This window comes from Natrix helvetica, assembly GCF_964273705.1.
Source record: "Natrix helvetica genome assembly, chromosome: 3".
Taxonomy (NCBI): Eukaryota; Metazoa; Chordata; class Lepidosauria; order Squamata; family Natricidae; genus Natrix; species Natrix helvetica.
The window spans coordinates 160,532,190-160,552,454 of NC_138549.1; positions in this window are offsets into that span (position 1 = coordinate 160,532,190).

Here is a 20,265-nt window from a genome sequence, read left to right on the forward strand (position 1 = left end):
GGTATAGGTGGATGGAGGAAAGAAATAAGAATCAATGAAGGAATGTAACAAAACTCAAAAATAATAGTTATGAGTAAAATAAGAAAGTTAAGAATGGTGAAACCCAAATGAAATACAATTGAATGGGAAATAATATAAGGTGAGCGCTATCGATTGATAATTGCTACTAGAAAGAACAGGAAGCTCCTGTTTGTATTGCATTGTGTAAATGTGTTGTATGTCTAAGTTTTGTGTGTGTGTATTTTACATGTTTGTTAATAAAATTCAAAAATTGAAAAAAAGAAAGAGTTGAATAGATTGAATAGATATCATCATCATCATCATGCATTATGCTAGAATAAATAATAATGGACAAACCATATATGAGTTTGTAGAAAAATCTGTGCCCCCCAAAAAATCTGTGCAAATGAATGTGATAGAGGAGCAAAATATGTAAGGTGACATGACTGGATGAGTGAGTAGAGGAGTAGGTTGTAAGACTTGTTTAACATGAGTGTGTGAAGGTTGGCTCTGTTCTTGATAATTGGAAGAAAGCTGTTATTCTTTCCCCTTAATTGATGCAAAAACTACAGAGAGAATTAAGTTTGTTCAATGTGTCTGGAAAAGTTGCTTGGCAGAATTTGACCTGAAATGGTACAAGAAATGAATAATGATTGAAATTTGTGTAATGCAGCTTTATAACAGGATAGGGATGTATGGATATATATTTTTTTCTCTCTGAAAACGGATTATTGGGAAACAAATGAATATGAAAAGGTTTAATATCCATTAAATTTTTTGTTGATTTTTAAAAAAAGGATATGATGAAGACTTTTGTTGTTGTTGGTTGCGAAGTCGTGTCCGACCCATCGCGACCCCATGGACAACATTCCTCTAGGCCTTCCTGTCCTCTACCATCCTCTGGAGTCCATTTAAGGTTATGCCTACTGCTTCGGTGACTCCATCCAGCCACCTCATTCTCTGTCATCCCCTTCTTCTTTTGCCCTCAATCTTTCCCAGCATTGGGCTCTTCTCCAGTGAGTCCTTCCTTCTCATTAGGTGGCCAAAGTATTTGAGTTTCATCTTCAGGATCTGGCCTTCTAAAGAGCAGTCAGGGTTGATCTCCTCTAGAACTGATCGCCTTGCAGCCAAGGGACTTGCAGCACCATAGTTCAAAGGCCTCAATTATTTGGTGCTCAGCCTTCTTTATGGTCCAACTTTCAACAGCCATACATTGCAACTGGGAAAACCTTAGCCTTGACGATACGATATAAAAGAAACATCTTCAAATGGTTAAATGTTTTTATTTTCCTGGGCTCCAAGATCACTGCAGATGGGGACTGCAGCCAAGAAATTAAAAAGAGGCGAGTCCCTTCGGGGAGTGGGGGCGGTCTAGAAATCAAATCAAATCAAATAAATAAATAAATAAAAGATGCTTGTTCCTGGGGAGGAAAGTTATGGCAAATCTAGACAGCATACTAAAAAGCAGAGACATCACCCTGCCAACAAAAGTGCCTATAGTCAAGGCTATGGTTTTCCCAGTTGCAATGTATGGCTGTGAAAGTTGGACAATAAGGAAGACTGAGTGCCAAATAATTGAGGCCTTTGAACTATGGTCCTGGAAAAGACTCCTGCGAGTTCCTTGGACTGCAAGATGATCAAACTGGTCAGTCCTAGAGGAGATCAACCCTGACTGCTCTATAGAAAGGCCAGATCCAGAAGATGAAACTCAAATACTTTGGTCACCTAATGAGAAGGAAGGACTCACTGGAAAAGAGTCTGATGCTGGGAAGACTGAGGGCAAAAGAAGAAGGGGATGGTATAGAATGAGGTGGCTGGATGGAAGGAGTAGAAGTGAGCTTAAATGGACTCTGGAGGATGGTAGAAGACAGGAAGTCCTGGGGGAACATTGTCCATGGGGTTCCGATGGGTCGGACAACACTTCGCAACTAACAACAAGAAAAGATATTTTCTGGATATTCACTGAAGTCATCCTGTCTCATTAACATTCCCATATGGAGAAATGTAATAAATGTTGGAAGAAGCAGATTTTACAATATAAACGTCAACAATGAACCTGGATTGAAATGAAATTCCCTCACTGTGAAAGCCCTGGAATATTATCTTTCTCTTCATTAGAAGAGGAACAGATTGGTAGGCAGGCTGGCTGGAGCTTCAGGGCAGAGAGGAATTATAGTATACAATCAGGCATTTTTCTGTGGGAACACCTTGGGCACTAATATTGAAATATCATCATTTATATTTATTTGAAAAATAATCTTAACTAACCTTTGAGGTTGCAGTTTTCAGGTTTTTAAAGCAGATGTATCCATAAAGTGGAGAAGGCAATTGTCTTCCCTCAGCCCAGTTGCCTTGGGAAATGGCATAATATGAATAGGAGACAGAAATGATGCTGACTCAGGATCTAAATTTTATGAACGGTGCTTTGTGATTGCAGGTAATTCACCTGTCTTGCCTCTTTATAAAACTCTTGTGATCTTTCTAAGTCATAAAGACAGAGACGTATGTAAAACGTAATGCTGCCAACCTCTAGTTTTATTGGCCCAACTCCTGGCAGCTGGTCTCTCTGAAACTATTGACTTTGATGCCAGGAAGTGCTTCATCTGCTTTATTTATGCATATCAGCCCACTGTTTAAATTACAAGCAAAAGACCAATGTAAAATAAAGGTTCTTTATATTTTTTATTATTAAATCCTTTGGGGGGGGGAGCGACCTTAAAAAGAAACAGAAATATATCTAGGACTACCTTTCTCCCAAAAGTTAAATGAATTTAGGATGATCCTAAAGGAAGAATAGACAGAAGACTGGACTGGACTGGACTGGACTGGACTGGACTGGACTGGAGTAGAGTAGAGTAGAGTAGAGTAGAGTAGAGTAGAGTAGAGTAGAGTAGAGTAGAGTAGAGTAGAGGTGAGTAGAGTAGAGTAGAATAGAATAGAATAGAATAGAATAGAATATTCACTTCATCAGCCTAGGACTGTGAACTCCAGTTGAAATTGATCAGAATCAGGAGACACAGATTGAAGTAACTGCTAATTAAGATTTAATGCCAGTAAAATAATCCATTATACAATTTATTAATCCTCCATTTGAATAAAATCTACCGACTCTTCTCATTTACAAACCATTCTTAATCATAGAAACATATACACATAAAAATGAGTATTTCCTATTAGAAAGAACAAGGAAGATGTGAAGGGGACAAGAAAGAAAGAGAGGTGGGAGAGGGAGAGAGAGAGAGAGAGAGAAAGAAAGAAAGAAAGAAAGAAAGAAAGAAAGAAAGAAAGAAAGAAAGAAAGAAAGAAAGAAAGAAAGAAAGAGAGAGAGAGAGAAGGGAAGGGAGAAGGAAAGAAAAGACAGCTAAGCTGTTTTAGATGTTATACAAAGGGTTATATTTAATAGGCAAGGAGGCCCCTCTTAAGCAGCATTTAATTTTTAGGCTAATTTTCAGAGTTATCCAACCATCCATCCATCCATCCATCCATCCTTGGAGTCATCCATTTTTGATGGTTAATTTGCTGCTGCACTCATGTCCTTATTTTCAATCATGCCTACTTTTTTTTCAGAGCACACAAGAGGCTATTCCTCCATCACTTCAATATAAGGGAAACTATTTCGAAGGGGAAAAGTTATTATTTCTATTTTGTAAATATAGCCCATAACTAAAAAATAATCCAAACTTAAAAGTTCATCAGATATTTATTTATTTTTTTGTAAAAGATTACCCTGCTAAGAACAGGACATTAAAACTGGTGAACGCACCTGGAGTGCTAAGGCCATGAAAACTTTCCAAGTATGCTGAGCACAGATTACCCAAATCTGGTTTCTTTATAAACCAAGAAGTTAGATTTTCTAAGCTTCTCAGTCAAAAGGAACAAACTGTATTTGTCTATAGTTATACACAGGGATGCTTTTGTACTTGTGAATACAATCAGTGGTTATTGCTTCTACCCAATCCAAATAACGTAAAAGGGAGACTACATGTTTTGGAGACATGATTGCACATGGAAAGGCAAAAAGTAAATACACATCTTTCCTCCAATTTATAAATATAAAATTACAAGAACACATACTCTTTTTAAAAATTATTTTATTTTAATTTAAACATTATCTTCTATTAAACAGTGTGTCATCCGAGTACATATATTTTGTGCAAATATTTTATACAATATCAATTTACAGACATATTTATTATTTTATCTATTCTTAACTTAATACTAATATATACCATACCTAATAATACAACAATCCTCTTCTTAACTTATTTAACTTTGTTAAAACATTTTCTCTATTTCACTCCTCTGCTTTTTTCATATTTATTCTTGAACCATTGATAAAATAATTCCAATATGTTATGGGAACAATCAGATTGCTCCTTCTGTTTAATTTCAAGTGTTAACCTATTCATTTCTGCACATTCTAATATTTTCCTAATCACATTCTCATCTATGGGGATATCTTCATTTTCCCAATTTTGTGCAAATACATTCCTAGCTGCGGTTATTACATGAATTATCAGGTATACATTTTCTTTACTATAAATTTCTGGTAAAATCCCCAACAAAAATAATTCAGGTTTCAGATCAATATGCTGTTGTATCATCTCCTCCAACCATGTACATATTTTTATCCAATATTTTTTGGTTTTTTACCCATGTCCACCACATATGATAATATGACCCCACCCGGTGTCTGGTGGCAGAACACATAGTCTACCACATAGAATTTCACCAAAACTCTATTTTTCTTGAAGGGGGGGAATCAAAAGCAAATTCCATCATCAATTTGAATCAGAACTAGTGGAGAACATAATGCAGAAATTCCCCCACCCCCCACCCACCCCTCTGCATGGCACTAGGCCCAGGCAAGATTAGACAAGCGCTTTGGATTTCTAGGGGAACACCTGTCTAATTCTACATGAGCACACCTCTCTTTCTTGATAGGACATGCCAATATTTTGTTCTAAGAAACCAGAGTACAAAGTGTAAAGAGAGAAGTAATCACTGACGGTAATCAAACAGTCTTCACGTTCAGCTCCAGCCTATATATAGCACAAATAATTACTCTGTGTGTGGTGTGTGTGTATGTGTGTCAATATGGATTGTATGTATCTGTTTGTGTGCTTGCTCTACATAAATATATTTACCTAATTTTTATTCAGAGGTAATCAATTCAGGCGGCAAATGGGAGGCAGAGAATTGAGAATGTGATATGGCTTACTAGGCCAATTGCAGCAACTTTTAAGATGCGCCCCATGAAAACACTGGATTAGGGAAGCAACCTCTGAAATAAATCTCCTGAAATATGTTGTACTTCAGACAGTTTTAATTAACTTTGGAAAAACTTGGCTTTCACTCCTAAGTGTTGAAAAACTGAAGAGGCTGTGGATCAAGATACTGGTGGCAGAATTAAAAAACATCCGTGTGAGAAAAGCTTTAAGAGGACTTTATTAATGACCTTCTCCCATTGACTGCTGGTCAAAAACTGGATGGGGTGGTCACACATGGCATGCTTAAGTGGGAGGTTTAACTCTTTCCAAGGTGCCTTGGCTGACTTGAGTCTTTCAAATGGAAGGCTACATGGCCACTTATCTGGGGTGGTTTAATAGAATCCTGCACTGTGTAGGACTAGATCAGTGATGGCTAACCTTTTCTGGGCCGAGTGTCCAAAGCACCCAACCAAGGACCAAAGTCCAAAGCACCCAAAGTCCCAAAATGCAATGCACCCTGCATGCCCTGCACATGCCCCCCACACCCTGCGTATGCATGTGCAGTGCCCACACCTGCCCCTCCCCCTGTGCATTCATGGCAGAAACCCAAAGACCAACTGGCCAGTGGGTCACACATGCATGGCAGAGCTGAACTGTGGCAACGGATTGTGTGCCCACAGAGAGGGCGCTGCACGCAACCTCTGGCATGGGTGCCATAGGTACACTGTCACAGGACTAGATCATCCATAACTGGGATTCCTGAATTGCTTGCCATCTCATTTCCTTTTGGTGTGATCTCAATGAATACAGCTCCTTTAAAAAGGACATGCAAGTTGCCACCAATTCACACACAGACACATTAAAGCTATTATGTTTGCAAATGGCCTTTTACAATTGTTCAGGAAATAAAGGCAGGGAATTTATCATCAATTTCTCAAAAGCAGATCTTCCTCATTCATAGGGATACTAGCTGGTAAGACTTCCTCCTTTTGTTAAGGTTTAAGGAAAACCAAAGAAGGCAAGACAACTGTCGATTAATGAAGGTAGGATTGTCAAGCAGAAGGCAGGACTTTCACATATAATGTGTAACAAAACAAATGAAGGAATATCACACTCCACAAGCAAAAATGTCAGCAAAACCTTCTTTTCAATTCTCTTTCATCAGATAAAATAAAAGCAGGTCGGGGAAAATGCAAAGGAATTTCTCTCTTCTACTGCATTTTTAAACTGCCCAGTAGAAATACTGAAAACACTGTTCATTGGAAGAATACAAGACATCCACTTACCTTGGAAAACTCAAAATTGCAAACTTGGTCTTGATATGGTGTCATAAACCGTTACATCCAAGAACGAGATAACTAACAAAAATTGTAAATGTGATACAGCTGACATTCCCACATTATTATGTCTTACGCCTTCTGGACAGAGAAGGGGTAGGCAGATCTATGAGCATATTGCTATGCTCACCCAAGACAAATATGACAGAAAAAAAGTAGCCAGACATGCAGGGGGAAGACCTCTATATTTTGATGTAGGAAGAGCAGGAAATTGTTTAAGGATTACTTGCCAAATAGTTCCATGGGGAAACTGATAGGTTAGGTGTTCAGATGTGAGAATTAGATTCTAAATTCTAAACTTAGACTTAATTTTATTTTTTATTCTGAAAAACGTTTCATTGGAGATTGAGTTTATATTGTAATCACTGAATTAACCTAAATTTCTGGATAGCAACAGAAACTTTTCATTGTGTTATCTTTGTTAATTCATGTCACAATTAAAATAAGGTATGCTATATGAGAGGGGTGTCAAACTGGATTTCTTTGAGGGCCAGATCAGCATTGTAGTTCTCCTCCATGGGCCGGCCAGTGGGGGGGAAGACAGGACAGACTCCTCCTGCAGCACTTTGCCGGCCAAAACAGGGCACGGGCGGACCACGCACATCCCATTTTGGCCAGCAAAGTGTTGAAGGAGCCCGTCCAGGCCAAAACCTGACTGCATGGGGGCTGCACGCAGCCCCCCACCCATGCTCCGTTTTGGCTGTCAGAGGCACAGTGAGCCAATTGTTTGCTATTTCCAGGCTGGCCCCTTGGGACAGATTTAAACACCCCGTGGGCCAGTTCCAGCCCGAGGGCCTTGAGCTTGACACCCCTGCTATATGACATAAATTATAAAATACAAGATTAAAATATGTACCAATTAAACAGATCTTACCCAGAAACTAGCAACATTAATTGTGTTCTGCCATGTCACCAGGAGGTCCTCAAGTGTACACACACTGGGACACAAAGGGTAGGTATGCATATGTGCCATTGTTTGCATATCACCACAATTGCAAAGAGTAGAAGCCACCAAATAGCCCCAGTGTGTCTAGATCTTGTACCCATGTGAAGTCTATTCAATGATTTCCATACTTCCCAGCTTTCATCGGACCTAGGGGCCAGCTCCTCTGTTGGTTCCATCCAGTGTTGGTCCTTTGTAGCTTTCCATAGATTTACGTTGCTTTCAAATTCTTCAAAATATTCTGTCAACTTAAGGAAACTTTTCCTGGATTTTAGTGTCTGTTGAGCTGGTTGTAAGCCATAGAGAGAGTATTGTCTAGATAGTGGTGATTTGAGTCTCTCTGTTAACAGCAAGCAAAGCAATGTCTCAGGTGTAAATGAAAACATATACTGACTCACAGCCCCTAGATTCTTCCATCTGGAATTATTTTCACCAAGGACATGTCGGTACTTTCGATCTATATAGATGACCTGATGTAATGGAGAGAATGAACCTGCATTTCTGTGCAAAGTGTGAAAATACTGACACAGCTGAGTGTGCCAATATTTCCATCTTTCTACTCAACATTTGAATATTAAATTTTGATCACAAGACTATGGGAATGCATAGTCTTTGGTGTGAAGACTAGTTGTAGGTCATTTTTTTCAGTGACTTTGTAACTGCAAGCAATCTCTAAACGATTGGTTGTAAGTAAAGGACTACCTATATTTCTTATTTGTTGTAACAAGGGTGAGTTATCCAGGAATTCCCTTAGTAAAATAAAGGTCCAATAGTTAGGCATGGCCAACTGGCTTGGTCTACTGTTAAAAAGTGTTCTTATCTCCCAACTTGATCTCATCTAAATCTATAAAACTAAAAAAAATGGGTCTTTATAAGGATACTTCTATATTCCTATTGTCACCAATTTCCAAATCCTCAGGACTAGCCTTATAATGCCTTGCAGTTGTATTCACCATAGCCTCTATAACTGATGTCCCTCCATCTGACCAATCAGGGAGGTGCCCAGATTGATCTCCAGATATTGTTCCTAATGTTCCGTCCTTGTCCTTGTCTCATGTAGTGTTGTTGTAGAAAAAGGCAGTTCGTTACAAAAGGTCCTGAATTCCAGGGGAAAATATTGAGATGCCATAACATCTTAGTAGTTACAGGAAGGAAGGAAGGAAGAACTTAGAAGAGACGGTGGGAGGGTGGGTGAGAGGGAATGTTGTGAATACTTGGCAATGGGAAACCAGCCCACCCAGAACCATAAGAAACTTAGTGTGGCAAATTTCACAATGATTCACAATGATGTTTTGAACTGTGCTGTAGATAAGATGTGGGGGTGGGGGTGTGGAATAATCTCAGCTGCCAATTAGTGCCAATTGCAGGCACAATTTTGAAGAGATGCCAGGTACCCTTATAGAAATGCCCTTAAAAATGTGAGATTATTACTTTATGTTCCTCTCTTGCAGGAGTACCAACTAAGAGCCTAGTGGCACTCTAAAGCCCAGCAAAGCCCACAAGCTTTTATGGTTCACAACTACTTAAATACTAAATTTTTAAATCACATTTATACAATTATTTCCTACTTTACATTTGTAAAATTGTAAAGTTTATAGTTTATGATACAGAATTTAAGAATTATGCTGGCTGGGTCATATTAGTGAAGGACATCAGTTAAATAATGTTTTATTATAAGTTGAAATGTCAAGTATGGAATTGTTTTTTTTTAATTATAATTTTTCTTTAAAAGACAAAGGAAAAAGAGGTGCTTAAATACTAGCCTATTACACTGATAAAAAGGCCTGTCTACAGAATGAATGTGAAGAAAAAACAATCAATTAAAGTTAATAGCATGATAGAAATTAAAATATCAGAGATAAATAATTTCTCTAAATAAAAATAATTCCCTTTATAATTGAATGCTATGGCAGAAGCATTGGAGCAAATCAGTGTCAACTTTCTGGAATATTTTTCCAAATGTGGTGTGAAATTCAACTGTGGACCATACTAGTCAAATTCAAATCAAATCCAACTAATTGAGTGAATGTGAATTTTTAAAAAATAGAAGCGATTCTCAAAAGTGAACTTGGACTCAAAAGGAAGAGGAGTTAAATCAGAAAAAGGAACATTACACTTGTGTAATTTTAGAAGGCCTTGGTTGGCATGAAAGTTGGATGTATTTTATTAATGCAGAAGGAACAAATGTTGCTGCAAGACTATTGTATGGACAAAGTTGGAAAGATTCAGCAATATCTATAATGGAGGAGTGTAGATGAAAGAACTTGTTGAGAGGGCAAAATTGATCTCCTTGGTTAGAGAAAAGACAACATCTCCAGTTTATTGCTAACTGGAAACCCCTTATGGACTTTTTGCATAAAATAGAAAAAATGAACTTCTGGGCTATGGTTTTGAACATTATATAGGATAGATTATACAAAGAAGAGAGTCATGATGGAGTTTTAAAGAAAGAGTAAATCTACAATTGTACTTATAACTGCTGTAAAGAATTTGGAAATCATTTCTTTGTTTCTTTTTTCCTTTTTTCTATCTTTTTTTCACTTTTTTTCTTTTTTACATCTTGGCTTTCACTTTTTTTCTTCCTTTGATTTCTTTCTTTCTTTTCTTTTGTATTGATTTTTATTTCTGCTTCTTAAAAACTTTCAATAAAATTATATTTTCAAAAAGAGAGACGGAACGAATGAGAGCAATAATTTGGATGAAATGGGAAGATTTGGGAGCAGTATTTAGGGACACCTAGGTACCATTTGGCTCTTTCTTTCTTTCTTTCTTTCTTTCTTTCTTTCTTTCTTTCTTTCTTTCTTACTTACTTACTTACTTACTTACTTACTTACTTACTTACTTACTTACCTGGAACTAAGGAAAAATTTCCTGACAGTGAAAACAATTAATCAGTGGAACAACTTGCCTCCAGAAGTTGTGGGTCCTCAACACTGGATATTTTTAAGAAGAGATTGGACAACTATTTGTCTGAAATGGGCATTGGACTAGAAAACCTCTAATGTCCCTTTCAACTCTGTTATCCTGTTATTCCTCCTCAGGATAAGAACCAATCAAATTTTATCAAGTTCTTCATAAACATGACTTATCTAAACCCAAATATGGAAGAAATTAAAGCTGACACATTTCTCCATGCACCCTGAGGGCTGTGGAATCTTGGTTAGTTCTCAAAATATCTGGATTGGAATCCATAGGTGTTCAACTGGTCTTTTCATCTACATTTAGAACTATGAGAAGGAGGTTTTCTCTGTTCAAGTTAACCTGAGGATGTGAAGAATATATCTCTTATACTTTCCACTTTTCAAGACAGATTTCTGGCACCATTCAGAAGCAGCATTCAGAAATCTTTTGGCTTTTCCTTTCCTAAGGTACCCTGCATGCTTAGAGAACTTCAAAGCTCTAGGGGGGGGGGAGAGGTTTGATTTATTGTACATTAATTAATTTATGAGATGTATTTCTTGCCTCAATCTGAAGTGATTCTAGGCAATGGATATAATATGAAGGATGGTTAGAAGACCATAAAGAATAATAAAATAATCATTTGATAAGCAACAAATAGATTGATTCCCTTTTGTAGATTTTTTTAAAATGACCCTACGATCATGTAATTATGTGTGATTGCACTGTTAGTTCAGGAAATGCTGAAAAAGAGAAGCAACCTTCAAAAAGGGGGAGGAAGGTAATTTTCTTTCCTTCTAACGTTAGGAACATATTACATTGTCTCTGTAGTCCTAAAATAGGTTGTAAAATTATTTAATACCCTTAGCTGCACTTTTTTTCCTGAATATTATCAAATAGAGAAAGGTGAGACTTTTCTGGAAATATACAATGTGCATCAATTGCTTTGTAACAGGGACAGAAATAATTTTTAAATTTAAACATCAGACGTGAGAGAAAGATTGCAGAGTAGTGGAAGGAAAAACTCAAATCTGTAAGCTTGTTCTTTTCTCAGGAGAAAAATATCTGAATCCCATTTAAGAATATGTCCCATTCAAGACAGTAAAGACACTAAAATGGAAATTGACTCGTGTTACAGTCAATGTGCAAATGAAGATCCTTTTCACTGGAAAGATCTGGTCTCTGGAAATGATGAGATGAGGAATAGCGAAAATGCCTGGGATATGGTAAGAAATAGGAATGATGAGGAAAAGGAACAGTGGGTTTAATTTACTCCAAAGTCATCCTGGTGTTTAGTGTATGAATCTTCTAATGGATGATAGCCAAGAAAGCTAATCCCTCAAGGAAATCCTGGAATCTCTTTGGAACAAGTTGGACACAGGTTTGGAAAAACGCCACAAAACTTTAAGACTGAAGTGACAGGGATGTGGGTAGTAGCACAGCCATTAGCATGAATGGGACAATTGTTGGCAGGCATGGGAAAACAAATTAGAATGACTAGAGCAGGTTTTTTTCCAACCTTGGCGACTTTAAGATATGTGAACTTCAACTCCTAGAATTCCCCAGACAGTATGCTGGGGAATTTTGAGAGTTGAAGACCACACAGATAAAAGTTGCTGAGATTGAGAAATATTGGACTAGAGGCATATATGTAAAATGATACAAGATCTTTGAGAGTTATTCAAGAAGACTTCTAGAGGTGACTCCGTTCTATTTAATGTCTATTGAAGAATTTAAATGTTGTGTTCTGAAAACTCTTTTAAATCCAGAGATGGAGATAGATATTTTAGTGAAAAAATGATTTATTTTTTACCTCACTCCATCCAGAAAAATAAGCACCCAGGTAAATACATTATATAGATTAAAAATAATTTTGGTATTATTCTTTTAAAGAAGCTTCTCATGTTTAAAAATCAGTCAGCTAGTGATACAACTTTGCATATATAAATGAATTTATATTAACCTGAATCCAACTTCAGGAATCACATAGCAAACATCAGTTAAGTATGCTAATCTTTTTCCACATTTGGATAAAAAATACTGGTGATCTCAGTAGTTCTTTGAAACAATGGATAAATAAATGAAGAAAATAGTTTTGCAGCATAATTGTTAATTTACAATAATGGAACAGACACATTTTAATTGGTCATGTTTTCAAACACTGCAAGCCAAATACGTTTTAAAGCCAGAAATGGAAAGCTAATATTGAAAGCCAATTCGAATATTAGATAGTTACATTTATATGTGTTCATCCATAGGTGATATTAATCTCATAGTAAAGTTGTGCACAGTCAGACAATCCTCAATTTTTTAAAATCTTCTTGGAACAAAGCACTTTGTTCATCAAGTTTCAGGTAATTTCAGGTAAACCCCAATTTGCCTCTTAATCTTGGCTAGCCAGTTATTCCAGCTAATGTTCCTTTAAATGCCAAATCTAAAACAACAGTCAATAATCCCAGTCTTCAGACAAAAATCTCAGTCCCTGAGGAAAAGAGTGAAATAAGAATATCCCCAGTCTGTAGAAGTATGGAAGTCAACGAATGCTGTGCTGTTTTGATGAGGTGACCAAGCTTTCCATTCACCCTCTTTCTTAAAAATTATTTATAAAACTGCTTAAAGAAAGGACATACACCTCAACCACCAGAATATGATTAGCATTGGTCCATCTTATACAATACAATACAATACAATACAATACAATACAATACAATAGCAGAATTGGAAGGGATCTTGGAGGTCTTCTAGTCCAACCCCCTGCCTAGGCAGGAAACCCTATACTGTTTCAGACAAATGACTATCCAACATCTTCTAAAAGACTTCCAGTGTTGGGACATTCACAACTTCTGGAGGCAAACTGTTCCACTGATTAACCATTCTCACTGTCAGGAAATTTCTCCTCAGTTCTAAGTTGCTTCTCTCCTTGATCAGTTTCCACCCATTGCTTCTTGTTCTACCCTTGGAGAATAGCTCGACTCCCTCTTCTTTGTGGCAACCCCTGAGATATTGGAACACTGCTATCATGTCTCCCCTAGTCCTTCTTTTCACTAAACTAGACATACCCAGTTCTTCATATGTTTCGGTCTCCAAGTCCCCTAATCATCATTGTTGCTCTTCTCTGCACTCTTTCTAGAGTCTCCACATCTTTTCTACATCGTGGCAACCAGAACTGAATGCAGTATTCCAAGTGTGGCCTTACCAAGGCATTATAAAGTGGTATTAACACTTCACATGATCTTGATTCTATCCCTCTGTTTATGTAGCCTAGAACTGTGTTGGCTTTTTTGGCAGCTACTGCACACTGCTGGCTCCTATTTAAATGGTTGTCCACTAGTACTCCAAGATCCCTTTCACAGTTACTACTATTGAGCAAGGTACCACCTATACTGTACCTGTGCATTTCGTTTTTGTTACCTAAATGTAGAACCTTACTCTTTTCACCATTGAATTTCATTTTATTAGATAGTGCCCAATGTTCAAGTTTGTCAAGATCCTTCTGTATCTTAAGCCTACTGTATTGTAACATCCCCCTTGGCTGTTGGGGCCTACATGTTCAGGGGAAGTGGTAGTCCTTTGAAGCAACACCTTAGCACTCCTTTTAAGAAAAGAAGGGGGAGCCAGGGAGGTTGGCTACTTCATTAAGGTGGAAGTTCATCCCAGATCCCACCTTCGCTTAGTTACATAACCTTCAATTTGGGTTGGATAGGATGTTAACGTTCATTCAGTTGAACTTTTGGCCCAATAGTTAAGCACAGAAAACAGTGATGGGATTCAAACATTTCTACTACCAGTTCTGTGGGCGTGGCTTGGTGGGCATGGCTTGGTGGGTGTGGCTTGGTGGGCGTGGCAGGGGAAAGATACTGCAAAATCCTCATTCTCTCTCCACCCCACTAACCTGCTTTCCAGCTTCGTTCTCCTGTGCAGGGCAACAAAAGCTGATCAGATGGGATGGTGATCAGCTAGGACTCAGGATGCAGCGAATAAATTGGGGATGGGGCAAGCCAGAGGTGGTATTTGCCGTTTCTCTGAACTACTCAGAATTTCCACTACTGGTTCGCCAGAACCAGTCAGAACTGGCTGAATACTACCTCTGATAGAGAGCCTGCCACTAATTAATTCTTGCTTGCCCACCACTAACATTGCCCCTCATTATATCAATAAATACATATCCTTTTCTCCTTGAAAAATACCTTTCCTTAGAATATCACCAGGTCAGGAACACTTCAAAAATTATCACAAAATCTGGGGAATATTTCAGAGCCATTGAGATTCTCTTTTCACCAGTAGAAAGATGGTAAGCATTCATTTGAAGCCCTTAGCAATGTCTTCCTGTTTTTATATTGTTTTAACTCTCTGTGAACCACCCAGATTCATGTATTCTGAAGGGCGGCTAAATAAATGTTAGTAATAAATAAATACATAATAATTAATTGTGGCCGGAGGAGGGGCTCTGTAATCAACCCTTTCATCAAGATTTAATGTTTGACTGAAAAAAAAAATCCCCTTGTTCCTGGAAGTAGGGCAAGGATGAAAACATCCAGTCATCTCTCTTTCTTGAGATACGTAAATAAAGCTAAAGTAATTATCATAATGTTTACAATTGCCACTATCTAGCCTACACCGGTGAAGCATCAATATTCATTTCTATAAGAACTTTTATTTTATTTCTTTAAAATGCAAATTATACAAACACAGTACATATACATCTAAATAAAAAAAACAAAAAATAAAAAAACTAATATTACAGTGCACCCCCCCACCCCCAGAGATCGTTTTTTCCCCTCTTATATTTCTTCGTCTTTAACAACTAAAAGATATACAATATATTCCATTTGTGCCCTTATCCCCTCCAAAACAACATATATCCTTGATTAGGTTTATTCCCTTTGCCTTCCACCAACACTGATTTTATAAAATCCTTTATAAGAAAGAACTTTTCTTCTTTAAAGTCCTTGGAAATTCTTGATTCTTATAAAGACAGTCCCACTCACTTCAGATGGATTTACTACTTTCCATTGTGCACTACATGATAACTCTAAAGATGCAACAATCAATACAGGTATTCCTCGATTTATGACCATAATTGAGCCCAACATTTCTGTTGTTAAGTGAGGCATTTGTTAAGTGAGTTTTGCCCCATTTCACAACCTTTCTTGCCACAGTCGTTAACTGAATCACTGCAGCTGATAAGTTAAAAACCCGACAGTTAAGTAAACCTGGCTCTTCCATTGACTGACAAGCTTGTCATAAGCTTGCAAAAGATGAACTCATGGCCATGGGACACAGCAGTGTTCATAAATATGAGCCACTGGCCAAGTGTCTGAATTTTGTTCACATGATCAAGGCTGTAACTATGAAAAACGGTCATAAATCACTTTTTTTTCCTGTTGCTGTTGTAACTTTGAATGGTTACTAAACGAACTGTTGTAAGTCAAGGACAACCTGCGTGTGAGGTCTACTCAAAATATGTCCCATTGAATGAAATGGCACTTATTTTCCAAAAGGGTTGGTGTGGGAGGATTGACTTGACCCACATTCCAAAATGATGGATCCTTTCCCACTCTTCTTTGCAAACTAAAGCAGGCCAAAATGCAAGAATGCTATTAGCATTCAGAAACCTAGTGTTACTGTTTACCTGTGAGATTGCTGCTACCTGCAGGTAGAAGAAGAAGCAGCAGCATTTCCTACTTTGTTTTTTGTTTCTCTCTCTCTCTCTCTCTCCCTCCCTCCCTCCCTCCCTCCCTCCCTCCCTCCCTCCCTCTCTCTCTCTCTCTCTCTCTCTCTCCTCCGTATTTGATTCCTTTGGTGTTGGGGTGCGTTTCCTCTCTATGATGCCAAAGGATGCCTTCCCTAGGGATAGATAGGATTTGTCTTTAGGAAAGTAAAGTGGGCACCTCATGACTGGAGGCTTTTAAGACGAGACTGGACTGCCACTTGTCCAGAATGGTTTAGAATCTCCTGATTGAGACTCTGTTACTCTGAAAGTAATTGCATTTATAAAGGGAAATTGCTTCAAAATATGGTAGCATGTATTCCTCCATGAATGGGTTTCATTCTAGATTTCAATTAGCTATCCATACTGGGGTGTCTAAATGGTTGACAGAAGCAAATATTTTTTAGATTTTCTTTATTGAACCAAAGGAAATTGCCAAGATTATTATTATTTAACTGTACAATAATGTTTGGAAGATAGATGATGTTTGGGCTTACCCATAGCAATTACATTGAAACATTTCTCTGCAACCATATGTTTTAGCAAAATTCATATAAAATTGCAACAATCCATATCAGTTTAATATATCTCTTTTATCAACAACAGCATTTCTCGGCATGTCCTTCTGTATCTTCCTTGAGGCCATTGGAAACTATGCTGCTTGTTTTGTTACATGTTCATAGCTTTTTTTCTTCTTCTGAACATGACTTATTCAGTTGGATTAACAAAGGTGCAATGAATCTAGCTGTAGTTTCCCAATAAAATTTGCAATGTAATAATGAATGGGCCAAATTTTCCACCTGTCAGTTATTACACATGCATAAAGTGTATGTACGTGGCAATCCTTTCTATCTTCCATCCAAAGCAGTATCATTTTAAAAAAATGGACAAGCAATGTCATATTATTTACAGCTTCAGGATTCTTTGTCTGATTACAGTAGCTCCTTGAGACCCTCCATATTTAACAAAAAAAAGAGAAAACAATTCACAAAAACATGCACAATACCAGACACAAAATAGGAAAAAAAATTAATGTTTAATTGCTTTCAGCATTTTTTTTAATCAGTAGAATACAATTTTTCTTAGTGAATATCTTGCTCTCTTCAGTGCAGAATCATCATCAGCCTATTAGCATCAGGGATGTGCTGTAGATGTGCATCATTATTTGTAATTCTTTGGACAAGTTGTCTATCGATGCATATCTACATGGAAGTTTTGAAAGAGACAGGTATGCATACGACAAATGTCTACAATGTTCATTTCCTCCATAATTGTCCTATTTTCTTACCAGTCCCCCTCACCTATATTCCAGGTGACAGCTTTTATACTGAAGGGACAGCCATGCAGCACAGATTACACTGCGAGCCAATATTTAAGAGAGGTAATCACATGTTTTTAACTGCTTGCTTCAACTATTCATTAAGTATGCAAGCCCAACTAGATAATATCTGATAATACATTTATATTCTGCTCCCAATATCCGGGGCAAAACAAGTCAGAAGCAGCTACTGCAATATTTGTAATGCATATTTTGTGGATTTGGCAGTAGCCAAAAGTAACCAAAAAGGAATCACCTCCAGACCCTAAATTTGTGGGGGCTCAGCCTAAAAGACATCACCTGTGCCATTTGTGGTGGCTGTTGTTGTCGTCACTATGTTTTGTTTAGCATGCTCAAATAATCTGCAACTGCTCAGTGTGAATTTAATAAAGGAGAATAGTAGCTCAAGGTTGACATGACCTTTGGTGCTAGGTAACACCATCAGTTTCATTACCCAAACTAGGTAACATCATCTGATGATGTAATGAAACATCTGCAAGAAAACAAGCAAGTTCAGAGAGCACCAAGGACCCCTCGCTGTGAATTTTTTTCAGTATCAAACAGTTTCTGGGATTCTGAAATTCCTTCCATGGTAGTTAACATAACAGAATAACAGACTTGGAAGAGATTTTGGAAGCCTTGTAGTCCAACATTCTTCACAAGCAGGAGACCCTACACCATTCCAGACAAATGGCTGTCCAGTCTCTTATTAAAAGCAACCAGTGATGGGGCACACACAACCTCTGAAGGCAAGCCATTCCACTGGTTAATTGCTCTCACTGTTAGGAAGTTTCTCCTTAGTTCTAGGTTGCTTCTCTCCTTGATTAGTTTTCATCCATTGTTTTTTGTCTTGCCTTCTGGTGCTTTGTAAAATAGGTTGACCCTGTTTTCCAAAGAAGAGGTTCTTTGTGGCAGCCTCCCAAATATTGGAACACTGCTATCATGTCTCCCCTAGTCCTTCTTTTCACTAGACTAGACAAACCCAATCCCTGAACATCATCATTTTCTTTTATGAAAACAGATACTAGTTGCACCTGAGTTTTAAACGGGAAGGTGTGAAATGAGTTCATTCTGTACAAGAGTCCTTTGAACTTAAGGAGGTTTAATAGGAATTCCAGGGAATCTGAACGCTTCTGAATTCTAAACGCAATATTCAGAATTCAGTCTGAAATTCACTGTCCCTGTATGAAAGCTCAAACCTCTTTTCACCTACTTATCCTCCACCTTTTTTTTAACCTATAAAAGCTCTAACTACTGCTTCAAATAAGAATGTCTTCAATGCTTACCAGTTTCCTGAGCCTAGTGCTAGAGAACTATCCGACAGAGCTCAACTGAAATGAGTGCTTAGGAATAATTCACAGGCCAAAGTATTTTATTTTGAGACAGAAAATAGGTTGACCCCCTCTTCTTTGTAGTCAATCAAGCCTGGTGGAATCAAGGAAAGAGTTTGGGACTTCTCTGGGAAAGGGACACCAGAGATGTTAACAAAAATGAAGAGTGGGTGGCTTTGTGTATATTTCCTTAGTGCAGCCAACACCAGTTCACAATCCAAAAGCTGCATACGTAGTTAATTCTCTAGCAATAGTTCCTTTTCTATTGGTTTTTTAAAACAGATCCCTCTCCATTCATTTCTGCGCCATTAAAACATTTCCCTTACCCAGTTTTATAATTGCACCATGTGTTATGAGAATGTGATGATATGCCTTACCACAAAATCATTTCCTTTGATATTGCTAAGGAACGGCCTTTCTCGAACCTGAACTTTTATGTTAATTAGTTTATAATTATGACTGCAATTGCATGATTTCTCTGAATGGCAAAAATAAATTCCAGGATTATCAATCTGCTCTGGAATGTGCAGGGAGAACATGGAGAGCAAGCCACAATTTTGACTGTAGGGCTAGCTTGGCAATGTAACCTTCCCTTAAGCCACCATGTTCCTCCCTTTGGTGTACATAAAGAAGTGTGGAAAGGAGGCTAGGACTTCTTACCATCCTGGATAAGATCTAGCACTCCTTCACAGGACGCCTGCCTATTCTGCATGAACATTAGCATGCAAAATCATGGTGAATCTGTCTCTGTTGAAGGAGAGGACAGGTAAACTTTAGTTACTGGCAGGTCTAGGCAAAGGTGAAACATCTAACAGGGCTGGGCACAGCCCAGGCAGGCCTGGTTATCATCTCATCTTCGGGCCTGCCCCACCAACTGCCTTAGCCCATAAAGCTGGTTGCCAGAAATTCATGTCTGCCAAAGCTGAACTAACTGAGAAGGAGACAAAAGAGAGAGGGAGGTGTGGCTTAACAGAAAAGAAGATAAGATACTAAAGAACTACAACTAACAAACATAATGCTGACACTGATACCATATTCAGCCTCAAGCAAATCAACTGAACTCTTGTTCCTCTTGCTTTATAGTAGTTATCTCCAGTCTAGGGTCTTATAAATATGTTTGGCTACAGTTCCCAAAATTAACAATTGGCATAGAGTGCAACTTTTGTAGACCCCAGTCTTCACTGGGTGGGAATTATAGGAGTCATAGTCCAATTTCTCTAGGATTTATCAGGTTGAGAAAGGCTGGATTAGTTACTGCATTGGAAAATGTGACTTATTGAGGCCATGTTGGGGCTCAGAAATATTATGCTGTCAAAACCTTCCAGTTTCAAATATATCGTGTAGAAAACTGTTGTGCATCTTTTCTGCCCCCTCTCAACTCGCTACTCACCATTTTTATTGATCTAACTTTCTCTTGAGAAGATTGTTCCATTATTAGGTTGGTCACCTTCCCCAAAACCTTCCATAGGATTTTATGTGGGCTCATCTGGAGAATCCAATAAATCTGATATAAATGGG